Source organism: Nicotiana sylvestris, chromosome 2 (assembly GCF_000393655.2).
Source record: "Nicotiana sylvestris chromosome 2, ASM39365v2, whole genome shotgun sequence".
Lineage (NCBI taxonomy): Eukaryota > Viridiplantae > Streptophyta > Magnoliopsida > Solanales > Solanaceae > Nicotiana > Nicotiana sylvestris.
This window is the reverse complement of record NC_091058.1, coordinates 166541901-166556875: the sequence shown is the minus strand read 5'-3', so window position 1 is coordinate 166556875 and position 14975 is coordinate 166541901.

The window sequence follows — 14975 nt, the reverse complement described above, 5'->3', positions numbered from 1 at the left end:
TGGAAATAATTATTGAGATTTTATGGATAAAAAAGGAAAAAATAAATCAATTTAAACCTTTAAAATTATGAAAAAATAATAAAACATTTGGACATGCTTATATATGCATTTATATGCTATTTTGAAGTTATTTTGATATTGAAAAATATATAGGAAAAACTGGGTATCAACAAGGACCCGATAGCTATTCTAGACCGGCAGGTTCGTCAGTTGAGATCGAAGAATTTCCCTTCAGTTCGTGTGCAGTGGAGAGGTCAACCTGTTGAGGCAGCAACCTGGGAGTCCGAGTCCGATATGCAGAGCCGTTATCCTCACCTTTTCACTAAGTACTTTTCTATGTCAGTTCGAGGACAAACAATTATTTTAGACGTGGAGAATGTGATGAACCTAAAGGTCATATTTTATTTTGAAAGTCAAATCTACGTCCCGAGGCCTTGAAAACCTCTGTCTGACTCACCTCAAATTGCGTGCGCAATCCGGGAGCGTTTCCGAAATTTTTCGTACAACGGGGTTCTCTCTTCAAAGCTCCTTGAAATTTTTCGTACAATTGACTTGCTTCTCATAACATAAGTAAACTCTCTATGTTATTCATACAATGTCTCACCAATATATTTCTCTCTTTCTTCTCTCCACTAGCTACACAATAAATCTAACTTAGACTACAATGCTTGCTTAGACTAGAACAAAGTACTTGAGGTTGGTTCGATCAAAGTATATCTCTTCTCTTGGTTTTCTAACTATAAATACAACTCGAGGCATCTACTTTGATTTGTGATTGAGACGGATATTGAGAGATTGAAAATCAAAAGAAATTGATCCTTGGAATGAAACTTGAATGATGATTCCTTCTAAGAATAAGTGTGGAGCTTCCGTAAATTGATCCTTCATTAAAGGGAATTGATAGCTTTTCTTTATTTATGCACTTCGCTTCAACAAGCGGATCTTCACTTCAACGATCGGATGTTCAAGGCTTGATTGATGGTTCAAGTGAATTCTTAGCGATCTTGATCTTTCCTGATTTTGGTCTTTCCTTCCTTGACGCACATGAATTGTGTCACCTTCCTTTGCTTAGTTTGATAGATTCTTATAGATCTTGATCTTTCTTGATTATTGTCTTTCCTTCCTTTGATTTTTGAGTGTAACCGCAATAAAAGTGTTGTCATTTTTCACTATTAAAACTTGGATATAACAATCTTCCTCTTTATGGTGATGATAAAATAACAAGGGTTACTTCAGTTTACTTTCATGTTTATTTTATGAGTCGACTTTTCTTTTGTTGCAGTCGACTGTGAACATGTTCTTATAAGTCGACTCACTTTTAATTGGGCAGAGAAAAAAATCTTTACTTGTATCCCTACATCTTATTTCTCCCCATTTGGCATCAACAAAAAGAATTATACTAGTAGAAACATGTCTAAATAAATAGTACTTAATATTGTAAGCATGCAAAAGCAGGAGTAAATGCCTTGGCATTACAACCCCATGACTGGATAGCCAATCCAAAAAGAAGCAAACAAAAAATATATTGTCTTAAACATTCAACAAAGAATTGCATTAACAACTTAGAAAATATGTGAGTGTTGCAGACAGCTTTCTTGAGACGGTCAAATCACGCATTCATTGTGCTGATATCCCGTCAATTTTGTCATGAACATCCTTGAATACTTTCAGTACGTTTTCTTCTGTCCTGAGAAGTTTGAGTCGTATCTTGGATACATGTAACGACCAAAAACTCACTGTAGGTTATGATAGCGCCCAACGCGACCGTTAGGCAAACCAATAATTAAATCAATACGTTACTAGTAAATCCATAATGCATTTCAAAACAATTAAAGAAATAAAGATTGAAAATCGTTCCTTTTAATAAAAAGTATAGATGTTATTATTTTAAATATTCGAATGTGTCCCAAATATAAACCAAGAATAATAATAGAATACAACCACGAGCAAGATCTAAATGCCCAAAATCTGGTGTCATAAGTGCACGAGCATCTACTAGGAAGTACAATAATACTACAATATCTGTCTAAAATATAAAATAGATAGGATATAGTAAATGAATAATACGGGGACTCCATGTGTTGCGGATCACAACATGAAATGCAACTCACTACAAAGTATCCTCAGTAGTTGCACCTATGCACCAAGATAACCACCAAATTTACTTGTCTCTGTACTTACAAAATTTATGCAGAAGTGTAATATGAGTACACAAATTAATACGTACTCAGTAAGTATCACGACCAGAATTACCCACCATCGGGACCATGATGACGCCTAACATTGAACCCGCTAGGAAAGCCAACGTTATTGATTATTCTATCTGTTTACCTTTATCTTTAACAATTACGAAGTTAATATAAAGAAACAGCGGAAATAGATATGCGGAAGAACAGAATTTAACAGTTTAACTAATACCAATACGAAATCCATAATAATACTTCACACAGAACTGGTGTCACAATCTCACGGACTATCTACGAATACTACAAATAGGGTCTGAACAAAGAAAATACATGTTTGTCTCTGAAATAGATAAGAACAGAAAGAAACAGCATAGGAGGGGACGCCAAGGCATACGGACGCCTGCAGGACTACCTCGGGTCTCTGATGGACTGAAGGCAGTAACCTCTAACTATGGTCTGTATGCTCCATTACCAGTATCTGCACAAAATAGTGCAAAGTGTAGTATCAGTACAACCAACTTCATGTACTAAATAAGTGTCGAGCCTAACCTCGGCGAAATAATGACGAGACTAAGACACAACAACATCATAACTTGAGCAGTATAAACAATATCTAACAGAATAACAATAATAGAAGCAAAACAGAGATTAACGGGAAGGGGCAACATGCAATGGGGGATACCAGCATAAGGAAACACTGAGATAATGGAATGAAACAGTTAAGGCACTTGAATTGGTGGCAACAAGTAATCCCAACAAATAGACAATGAATACATGACATCACCCTTCGTGCTTTTACTCTCAATCCTCGCCATGCAATCCATAATGAAAATGTGCACGGCATCACCCTTCGTTCTTTATCTATCTTCCTCACCATATGCATCAATATCAATGTAAATGCGCACGACATCGCCTTCGTGCTTTATCACTCTTTCCTCACCATATGCATAAGTATGAATGTGCACGGCATCACCCTTCGTGCTTTATCACTCTTTCCTCACCCAAACAGTGGAAACAACAACGTCCCAGCAAGAGAATCAACAATAAGAATAAATACATCCCGACAAGGGAATCAACAATAGAAATAAATACGTCCAGGCAAGGGAATTAGCTATAACCAATCTTGTTCCAACAATTAACTTTACAAAATGAACCTTAACTAGAGCCAATACTCAACAATGGACAAATACCCAGAAAAATGATCATAAGTCCTACTAAACATGGATAATCATCAATTTAGGCATTGATAGTACTTAATAAGAATCACAACGATCACAGTATAAGACTTACGGGCATGCTTGACATCAATGTATAGATACTCGTCACCACACCTATACGTCGTACACAATACTTAACACATAGCAAATAAGACACAACACATATTCTCTCAAGCTAAGGTTAGACCAAACACTTACCTCGATTCCACGGCCACAAATCAAGCCTCAACTATTTCTTTCCCTCTAGATTTCACCTCCAATTTCACTATCTAGTCATAATTAGCTTAATAACATCAATAAATGCTAAAGAACTCACACCACCAACAACAACAACAACAACAACAACAACCCAGTGTAATCCCACAAGTGGGGTCTGGGGAGGGTAATATGTACGCAGACCTTACCTCTACCTCTAGATATTGATGCATATGGTACGCAGACCTTACCTCACACCCAATACTTAATTATAGTTTTCCCAATATTTTTCCCAAAAAACAAAAAATCAACCCCAGGCCCGCTTGGTCAAAACCTGAAGTTCAGACCAAAACCCAACTACCCATTCACCTCCGAGCCTGGATATGCGATTGGTTTTTGGAATCCGACCTCAATTGATGACTCAATCCCCAAATTTTGATATTCCCAATTTCACCCAAAAACACCCAAATTCCAATGAAAATCTCTGGATTTTGTGATGAAATCTTGTAAAAAGATGAAGTAGATTAAAAGAAATGAGTTAAAAGTTGTTTACCTATGATTTGGGGAAGAACCTTTCTTTGGAAAATCGCTCAAGAGAGCTTAGGGTTTGAAAGAGTTTTAAAATGAAGAAAATCTCGTCTAAGTTAGAATTTACCCAGGCGCAGTTATCGCATATGCGATGATAGGTTCGCAAATGCGGCCCAGGCTTCGCAAATGCGAAGGTAGGCTTCCCTGTTCTCTTCGCAAATGCGAACATTGTTCGCAATTGCGGCTACTGTGGATGTCACATTTGCAACGATGAATTTCGCATTTGCGAAGGTCCCCTGCCCAGCCCAGTCTTCGTAATTGCGATGGTTCTTCACAATTGCGGTGCTCGCAGACCTATAACATATCAGCTGTTGTTCCTAAGGTCAAAACACTCCACGGCCTATCCAAAACTCACCGAGCCCTCGGGTCTCCAAACCAAACATGAACGCAAGTCTAAAAATATCATACGGACTTGCTCGTGTGATCAAATCATCAAAATAACATCAACAATTATGAATTTAGCATCAAAATCAATAAAATTCTCAAGAACACTTAAAGTTACTATTTTCACAACCGAGGGTCCGATTTATAGCAAATCAAGTCCGATTCCTACAAAATTTCACATGTTGTACTTAAACATTATTTAGACCTATACCGGACTCCGGAACCAACGTGCGTGCCCGATACCATCATATTCAAACATTATTCAATTTCCAAACTTCTTCTATTTTTCAATTAAACAATTTCTTACAAAAATTCCTTTCTCGAGCTAAGTAACTCAGAATTCAATTTCGGGCATACGCCCAAGTTCCATATTTTTCTACGGACCCTCCGGGACCGTCAAATCATGGTTCCGGTTCCGTCTACCCAAAATGTTGACTGAAGTCAACTTAAATTTAATTTTAAAGGCAAAATTGGCATTTTTCTCAAATTATCACATAAGGGCTTTCCGGAAGCGCACCCGGACTACACACACAAATCGAGGAGAAGGAAAATGAGGTCTTGAAGGACTCAGAACCCCGTATTGGGTTATAATACACAAGATTACCTTTTGGTTCATCACATTCTCCACCTCTAAAACAACCGTTCGTCCTCGAACGGACATAGAAAAGTACCTGAGTTAGGGAAAAGATGGGTATATCGGCTCCGCATATCGGAATCGGACTCCTAGGTCGCTGCCTTAACAGGCTAACCTCTCCACTACACACGAACCGAAGGGAAATTCTTCAATCTCAACTGACGAACCTGCCGGTCTAGAATGGCCACCGGCTCCTCCTCATAGGTCAAGTCCTTGTCCAACTGGACAGTGCTGAAGTCTAACACATGGGATGGATCGCCGTGATATTTTTGAAGCATGGACACATAAAACACTGGATGCACAGCTGATAAACTCAGTGGCAACACAAGCCTGTAAGTCACCTCTCCCACTCTATCAAGTATCTCAAAAGGACCGATGAACCAAGGACTTAGCTTGCCCTTCTTTCCAATTCTCATCACACCCTTCATGGGCGACACCCGAAGCAATACTCGCTTTCCGACCATGAAGGCCACATCACGAACCTTACGGTCAACATACCTCTTTTGCTTGGACTGAGCTGTTCGTAGCCTATCCTGAATAATCTTAACCTTATCCAAGGCATCCTGAACTAAATCTATACCCAACAACCGAGCCTCTCCTGGCTCAAACCACCCAACCGATGACGAACACCGCCTATCATATAATTCCTCATAGAGATCCATCTGGATGCTCGACTAGTAACTGTTGTTGTAGGCAAATTCTGCTAATGGAAAGAACCGATCCCATGAACCTCCAAAATCTATAACACATGCTCGGATCATATCCTCCAAAATCTGAATAGTACACTCGGACTACCTGTCCATCTAAGGATGAAACGTTGTACTCAACTCGACCTGCGTACCCAACTCACAATGTACTGCACTCCAAAAATGCGAGGTAAATTGCGTACCTTGGTAAGAAATGATCGATGCAGGCACACCATGAAGATGAACAATCTCGTGGATATAGATCTCGGCCAACCGTTCCGAAGAATAGGAAGCTGCTGCATGAATGAAATGCGCTGACTTGGTCAACCTATCCACAATAACCCATGCTGCGTAAAACTTCTTTTGAGTCTGTGGGAGTCCAACAACGAAGTCCATAGTGATACGCTCCAACTTCCACTCAGGAATCTCAATCTTCTGAAACAAACCACCATGTCTCTGATGCTCGTACTTTACCTGCTGACAATTCAAATACCGAGCTGCATACGAAAAAATATCCTTCTTCATCCTCCTCCACCAATAATGCTGCCACAAGTCCTGATACATCTTAGCGGCGCCCGGGTGAATAGAATACTGGGAACTATGTGCCTTCTCTAGAATCAACTCACGAAGTCCATCCACATTGGCACACAAACACAGCCCTGCATCCTCAAAATTCCATCATCTCCGACTGTAACCTACTTGGCACCTTTGTGCCACACTATGTCTCTAAGGACAAGCAAATGAGGATCATCATACTGCCGATCTCGGATACGCTCAAATAATGAAGAATGAGTGATTGTGCAAGCTAGAATACGGCTAGGCTTAGAAACATCCAAATCATGAACTGATTGGCTAACGCCTGAACATCCAAAGCAAGCAGACTCTCACCGATCGGAATATATGCAAGGCTGCCCATGATGGCTGACTTCCTACTAAAAGCATCAGCCATTACATTGGCTTTCCTCGGATGATACAAGATGGTGATATCATAGTCTTTCAACAGCTCCAACCACCTCCTCTGTGTCAAATTTAGCTCCTTCTGCTTGAACAAGTTTTGCAAACTCTTGTGATCTGTGAACACCTCACATGAAACACCGTATAAATAATGCCTCCAAATCTTTAGCGCGTGAACAATAGTTGCTAGCTCTAAATCATGAACTGGATAATTCTTCTTGTGAATCTTCAACTGCCACGAAGCATATGCAATAAACTTGCCATTCTGCATCAACCCCGCTCGAAGTCCAATACAAGATGCATCACAATATACTGTATATGGCCCTGAACCTGTGGGAAAAAACCCACACCGACGCCGTAGTCAAAGCTGTATTGAACTTCTGAAAGCTCGCCTCACACTCATTCGACCAAATGAACTGGGCACCCTTATGGGTTAACTTAGTCATTGGGGATGCAATAGATGAAAAACCGTCCACAAACCGATGGTAACAGCCCGCCAAATCCAAGAAATTCCAGATCTCTATAGCTGATGTGGGTCTAGACCAGTCCTTGACTGCCGTAATCTTCATAGGATCCACCTAAATACTCTCTGCTGATACAATGTGACCCAAGAATGCTACTGAACTCAACCAAAACTCGCACTTTGAAAACTTCGCATACAACTAACTATCTCTCAAAGTCTGAAGAACGACTCGAAGATCCTGCTCGTGCTCCTCCCAGCTGCAGGAATAGATCAAGATATCATCAATGAAGACAATCACAAAGGAATCCAAATAAGTCTCGGTTCATCAAATCCATGAAAGCTACTTTGGCATTGGTCAACCCGAACGACATCACTAAGAACTCATATTGCCTATACCGAGTGCAAAAGCTGTCCTAGGGACATCAGATGCCCTAACCCTCAACTGATGGTAGCCAGATCTCAAATCAATCTTCGAAAATACGTTGGCACCCTGAAGCTGATCAAACAAATCATCAATCCTCGGCAATGGATACTTGTTTTTTATGGTGACTTTTTTTAGTTGCCGATAATCTATGCACATCCTCATCGACCCATCCTTTTTCTTAACGAACAACACCGACGCATCCCAAGGTAAACCACTAGGTCTAATTAAGCCTTTATCCAGCAAGTCCTGCAACTGTCCTTTTAATTATGTCAACTCTGGCAGGGCCATACTATATGGCGGAATAGAAATGGGCTGAGTGCCCGGAGCCAAATCAATACAAAAGCAAATATACCTGTTGGGTGGCATCCCCGGCAGGTCCGAAGGAAATACCACGGGAAACTCACGAATAATAGGCACAGAATCCATAGACAGAACCTCAGCACTAGAATCATGAATATATGCCAAATAGGCCAAACATTCATTGTCAACCATACACCGAGCCTTCATATATGAGATAACCCAGCTGGTAGAATGACCAGGAGTCCCCACTCCAAACGAGGCAACCCCGACAATGCTAAGGTCACGGTCTTGGAATGACAGTACAATATAGCATGATAAGGGGATAACCAATCCATCCCCAAAATGACATCGAAATCCACCATATCGAGAAGTATGAGATCTACACGGGTCTTTAGACCCCCAATAACGACCACACAAGCACGATAAACATGATCTACAACAATAGAATCACCCACCGATGTAGACACATATACAGGAGCACTCAAAGAATCACGAGGTACAATCAGATAAGGGGCAAAACAAGATGACACATAAGAATATGTGGACCCTGGATCAAATAGAACTGAGGCATCTCTACTGCAAACTGAAACCATACCTATGATAAGTGCATCGGAGGCCTCAACCTCAAGTTTGGCTGGAATAGCATAACATCGGGGCTAGGCCCCACCACTTTAAACTACATCCCAATGATGGCCTCTTGTTGGCTGGCCTCCACCTCTAACGGCCTGAACTCCACCTCTAACACCTCGACCCCTACCTCTAGCTGGCTGGGCGGGTGATGGGACACTCGGTGCTGGAACCATAGCAAGAGAACCCTGGTGCTGACAACTGCTTGAGGCTCAAGGGCAAAACCTAGCAATGTGCCTTGTATCATCACAAATATAGCGAGACTTCGGCTACTAAGACTGCTGACCTTGAAACTGACCATGACGGCCTGAATAATCACCCTGAAAAATCTGGAGCGGAGGTGCACTGATAGAAACTGGTGGTGCACTGTAGGGCAACTGATCAGAATACTGCATTTGAGAACCACGGTCACTTGGAGCACCGTGAGAAGCCTAAAATGCTGACTAAAACAGCCAAGGAGGATGACCTCTACCTAAAGAATCCTCGCCTCCAGACGAGGCACCCACTAAATCTACCAAAATGTCGAGGTCTCTTATTAGATCCCTGACCGCTCCCCTGAGCTAGAACCATCTCAACATGCATGGCCATATTGGCCGCATCCTGGAAGGAAATTTCGCTACCTGTCTCCTTAGCCATTTGCAATCTAATAGGCTGAGCGAGTCCCTCAATAAACCTCCTCATCCTCTTTCTCGGTGGGGAGTATCAGAAGAGCATGACGAGCCAAAATCAATAAACCTCATCTCATACTGGGTGACAGTCATAAAACCCTACTGAAGACGCTCGAACCTCCTATGGTATTCCTCTCTCTAAGTGACGGGAAGGAACTTCTCGAGAAATAGTTATGAGTAATGGAACCAAGTGAGAGCTGGTGACCCAGTTGGTCTGTCTAAACAATAATCACTCCACCATTTCTTGGCGGAACCTGACAGACGGAAAGTAGCAAAGTCGACCCCATTGGTCTCCACTATCTGGGGGTTCTGAAGAACCTCATGACAGCTGTTAAGTAATCATGGGGATCCTCTAAAGATGTACCGCCATAAGTAGTAGTGAAGAGCTTGGTAAACCTGTCCAACCTCCACAAAGCATCGGCAGACATAGCTGCTCCATCACCGGTCTGAGCTACTATACCCAGCTGAGCTACTGCAACTGGCTGAGCTACTGGAGTCTGAAACTAGGGAGCCATATGCTCCGGAGTGTGGGTAGCGGGAGTTTGTGCTCCTCCCCAAGCCTGGGAGACGGTTGGTGCTACAGGCAGTAAGCCTGCCTGGGTAACACTCTCCATAAGGCCTACTAGACGCACCAGAGCATCCTGGAGTACCGGGGTAGCAATGAACCCCTCTGGGACTTGAGTTGGGCCCGCTGAAACTATCTGGGCCGGAACCTCATCATCAAACTCTGCCTGAGGCTCCGCCGCTGCTGCTACTGCTCTGGAATGAGCTCTGCCCCTGCCTCGGCCTCATCCCCTGCCCCTTGTGGGAGTTGCAGCTGCGGGCTCAGGCTGCTGAACGTATGCTGAAGCGATGCGTGTTCTCACCATCTGCGCAAGAATAAAGTAGAAGTTCAATTAGCATTGAGAAACCAATCCGCATGACAGAGATCAAAAGAAGTGAAATTGTTCATAACTCTGTAGCCTTTGGGGGATAAGCACAGACGTCTCCGTACCGATCCCTCAGACTCTACTAAGCTTGTCCGTGAATTGTGAGACCTAAGCAACCTAGGGCTCTAATACCAACTTGTCACAACCTGAATTACCCAGCGCGAGACTGTGATGATGCCTAACATTAAAACCGCTAGGCAAGCCAACGTTATTGATTATTCTATCTTTTTACCTTTATCTTTAACAATTATCAAGTTAATATAAGAAAACATCGGAAATAGATATACGGAAGAACATAATTTAATAGTTTAACTAATACTAATACGAAATCCATAATAATACTTCACCCAGAACCAATGTCACAATCTCATGGACTATTTACGAATACTACAAATAGGGTCTGAAGAAAGAAAATACATGTCTGTCTCTGAAATAGATAAGAACAGAAAGAAACAGGATAGGAGGGGATGCCAAGGCCTGCGGATGCCTGCAGGACTACCTCGGGTCTCCGATGGACTGAAGGCAGTAACCTCTAACTATGTTCTGCATGCTCCAGTACCGGGATCTGCACAAAAGGGTGCAGAGTGTACTATTAGTACAACCGACCCCATGTACTGAGTAAGTGTCGAGCCTAACCTTGGCAAAGTAGTGACGAGGCTAGGACACAACAACATCATAACCTGTGCAGTTTAAACAATATCTAACAGAATAACAATAATAGAAGCTAAACAGAGATTAACGGGGAGGGGCAACATGCTATGGGGATACCAACATTAGCAAACACAGAGATAAAGGAATGAAACAATTAAGGCACTTGAACTGGTAGCAACAAGTAATCCTAACAAACAGACAATGAATGCACGACATCACCCTTCTTACTCTCAATCATCATCATGCAATCAGTAATGAAAATATGCACAGCATCACCCTTCGTGCTTTATCACTCTTCCACACCATATGAATATTAGAAATGTGCACGACATCACCCTACGTGTTTTATCTCTCTTCCTCACCATATGCATCAATATCAATGTAAATGTGCACGGCATCGCCCTTCGTGCTGTATCACTCTTTCCTCACCATATGCATAAGTATGAATGTGCACGACATCACCCTTCATGCTTTATCACTATTTCCTCACCAAAACAGTGGAAAAAACAACGTCCCAGCAAGGGAATCAACAATAAGAATAAATACATCCCTGCAAGGGAATCAACAATAGAAATAAACATGTCTCGGCAAGGGAATCACCTATAACCAATCTTGTTCCAACAATTAACTTCACAAAATGAACCTCAACTAGAGCCAATACTCAACAATGGACAAATACTCAGAAAAATAATCATAAGTCCTACTCAACATGGATAATCATCAATTTAGGCGTTGATAGTACTTAATAAGAATCACAACGTTCATAGTATAAGACTCGCGTGCATGCTTGACACCAATGTATAGATAGTCATCACCACACCTATATGTCGTACACAACACTTAGCACATAGAAAATAACGCACAACACTAATTCCCTCAACCAAAGGTTAGACCAAACACTTACCTCGATTCCACGACCACAAATCAAGTCTCAACTATCGCTTTCCCTCTAGATTTGACCTCCAATTTCACTTGTATCTAGTCATAATAGATTAATAACATCAATAAATGCTAAATAACTCACACACAATGCTTAATTATAGTTTTCCCAACATTTTCCCCCAAACCAAAAATTGACCCTGGGCCCGCTTGGTCAAAATCCAAAGTTCGGACCAAAACCCGATTTCCCATTCACCCCCTAGCCTGGATATGTAATTGGTTTTGAAATCCTACCTCAATTGAGGTCTAAATCCCCAAAATTTAAAATTCCCAATTTTCACACAAAACACCCAAATTCCCATGAAAATCCTAGATTTTGTGATGAAATTTTGTAAAAAGATGAAGTAGATTGAAAGAAATGAGTTAAAAATTGTTTACCTGTGATTTGGGGAACAACCTTTCTTTTGTAAATCGCCCAAGAGAGCTAAGGGTTTGAAAGAGTTTGAAAAATGAAGAAAATCCCATCTAAGTTAGAATTTACGTAGGCGCAGTTATCGCATTTGCGATGACAGGTTTGCAAACGCGAACTCTCAAAAGTAGCCCGGCTTCACAAATGCGAAGGTAGGCCTGCCCTACTCTCTTCGCAAATGCGAACATTTTTCGGAATTGCGACTACTGTGGATGTCGGAATTGCGATGATGAACTTCCCATTTGCGAAGGTCCCCTGCCCCGCCCAGTCTTCGCAATTGTGATGGTTCTTCGCGATTGCGGTCCTTGCATTTGAGAGCCAGGCTTCGCAATTGCGACGCTTGCAGACCTGCAACACACCAGTTGTTGTTCCTAAGTTCAAAACACTCCACGGCCTATCCAAAACTCACCCGAACCCTCAGAGCTCCAAACCAAACATGCACGCAAGTCCAAAAATATCATACGGACTTGGTCGTGCGATCAAATCACCAAAGTAACATCAACAACTATGAATGTAGCATCAAAATCAATAAAATTCTCAAGAACTCTTAAAGTTACTATTTTCACAACCGAGGGTCCGATTTATAGCAAATCAAGTCTGATTCCTACCAAATCTCACAGGTTGGACTTAAATATTATTGTAGACTTGTACCGGGCTCCGGAACCAACATACGGGCCCAATACCATGATATTCAAACTTAATTTAATTTCCAAACTTCTTATAATTTTTCAGTTAAATAATTTCCTTCAAAAATTCATTTCTCGGGTTAGGGACCTCGGAATTTAATTCTGGGCATATGCCCAAGTCCCATATTTTTCATGGACCCTCCGAGACCATCAAATCATGGGTCCAGGTCTGTTTACCCAAAATTTTGACCGAAGTCAACTTAAATTCAATTTAAAAGGCAAAATTGGCATTTTCCTCAAATTTTCACATAAGGGCTTTTCGGAAGGGCGCCCGAACTGCGCACGCAAATCGCAGAGAATAAAAATGAGGTCTTGAAGGCCTCGGAACCCCGGATTGGGTTCTAATACACGAGATGACCTTTTGGGTCATCACAGTAAGTATCTATCCCAACCTCAAAGAAGTAGTGACGAGGGGTCGATATTGACACTTTCTAGTAGTCTAATAATTAAAGTACAATAAATGTACATAGGTGTGAGCCATAGAGGGTAAACGAAATAAAACAAATATATGTGCAAAACATGATCCTCCACATAAGAGTAAATACAAAGTTCTCAAGAACCGCATACTACCTCGAACAGAATACATTATAATCAACACCAAATAAAATATCACATCTCAAGTCAGGAAGACTCATAGGTACATTGAATCCTTATCAAATATTTTGCACGATTCTGCGTAGACAAATGACCTGATCACATAATAGTAATGGCACAGTATCTTGTCGTGGCGTATGGCCCGATCTCATAATAATAGTGTACACCACCAAGATCGTATGGTCCGATCCTTGAATTTATCTCATAATACAGTCGAGGCAAATGACCCCACTCACGAATATATGTGTGAGTGTCACGACCCAAAACTAACCATCGTGATGGCGCCTATCATGGAACTAGGCAAGCCAACTACTCAACCATTTCAACATAACAAAAGCTTTGAAAAATATAAAGAAGCAATTAATATTTAAGAAAAACCTTTTTAATAGAAATATGTTCGCAACTCAATACAAATCTCTCCCCTAAACCGGTGTATCACCGAGTATATGAGCATCTACACACGGATATAGTCTACTACAATGTCTAAGGAATAATAACTAAAACATAATTAATGAAAATGAAGGAGAGCCAAAGCCTACGAATGCCATGCAACTACCTCGATAGTTTTCCAAGATACTGACTCCACACTCAGCAGTCGTTGTGACCGAAAGCACCTGGATCTGCACTCGAGGTGCAGGGTGTAGCGTATGTACAACAAACTCAATAAGTAACAAATCCAACCTTTGGACTAAAAGTAATGACGAACTCAACCGACACAGTTCAATATATAAATAACATCGCAGAAACATAAGCATGCTTTCAAGTTCAACAAATAAACTCAAAACAGTAAGATAGATCAAATCTGAATGATATGAAGAATATACTCGTGTACTTCTACATGCCAATGCACATTCTCTATGTGATGCACCATCTTGAGAGACTCATGTGCTCACACTCTCAAATGCTCAATCACTAAGTACTTTATAGGGCCGATCAGGGAAGATCCATCCTGGAATATATACATCAACTGACCATTAGTCACTCAGTACAGAGTAGGGCCAATCCAGCTCATGGGAAAGATCCATCCCCAGATATATAATGCTTCGGACAAGATCCACGTCCAGCGTAGATCCATCCCTCAATATAATCAACCGCACTCACTAGGTATGTGTGCAGACTCTGAAGGGGATCCTTCAGCCCAAGTGATATTATAAATAAGTATAACTGATGCGACGTGCAGCCCGATCCCATAAATGTCACTCATAATCAGGACCTAGGCCTTACTCAGTCATCAATCTCTCCAGTCTCTCTCATGGACTCACAATGTCATGAAACAAGCCTGAACATGATGATATGATGTATCCATAAATAACAACAAATACTAAGATATGATATGAAATGCATAAATATGACTAAGTAAGAAATATCAATGAAATCAGTAAGTCAACAGCAAGAAACGACCAATATGGGTCCCAATAGTACCAGCATATAGGCTAAACAT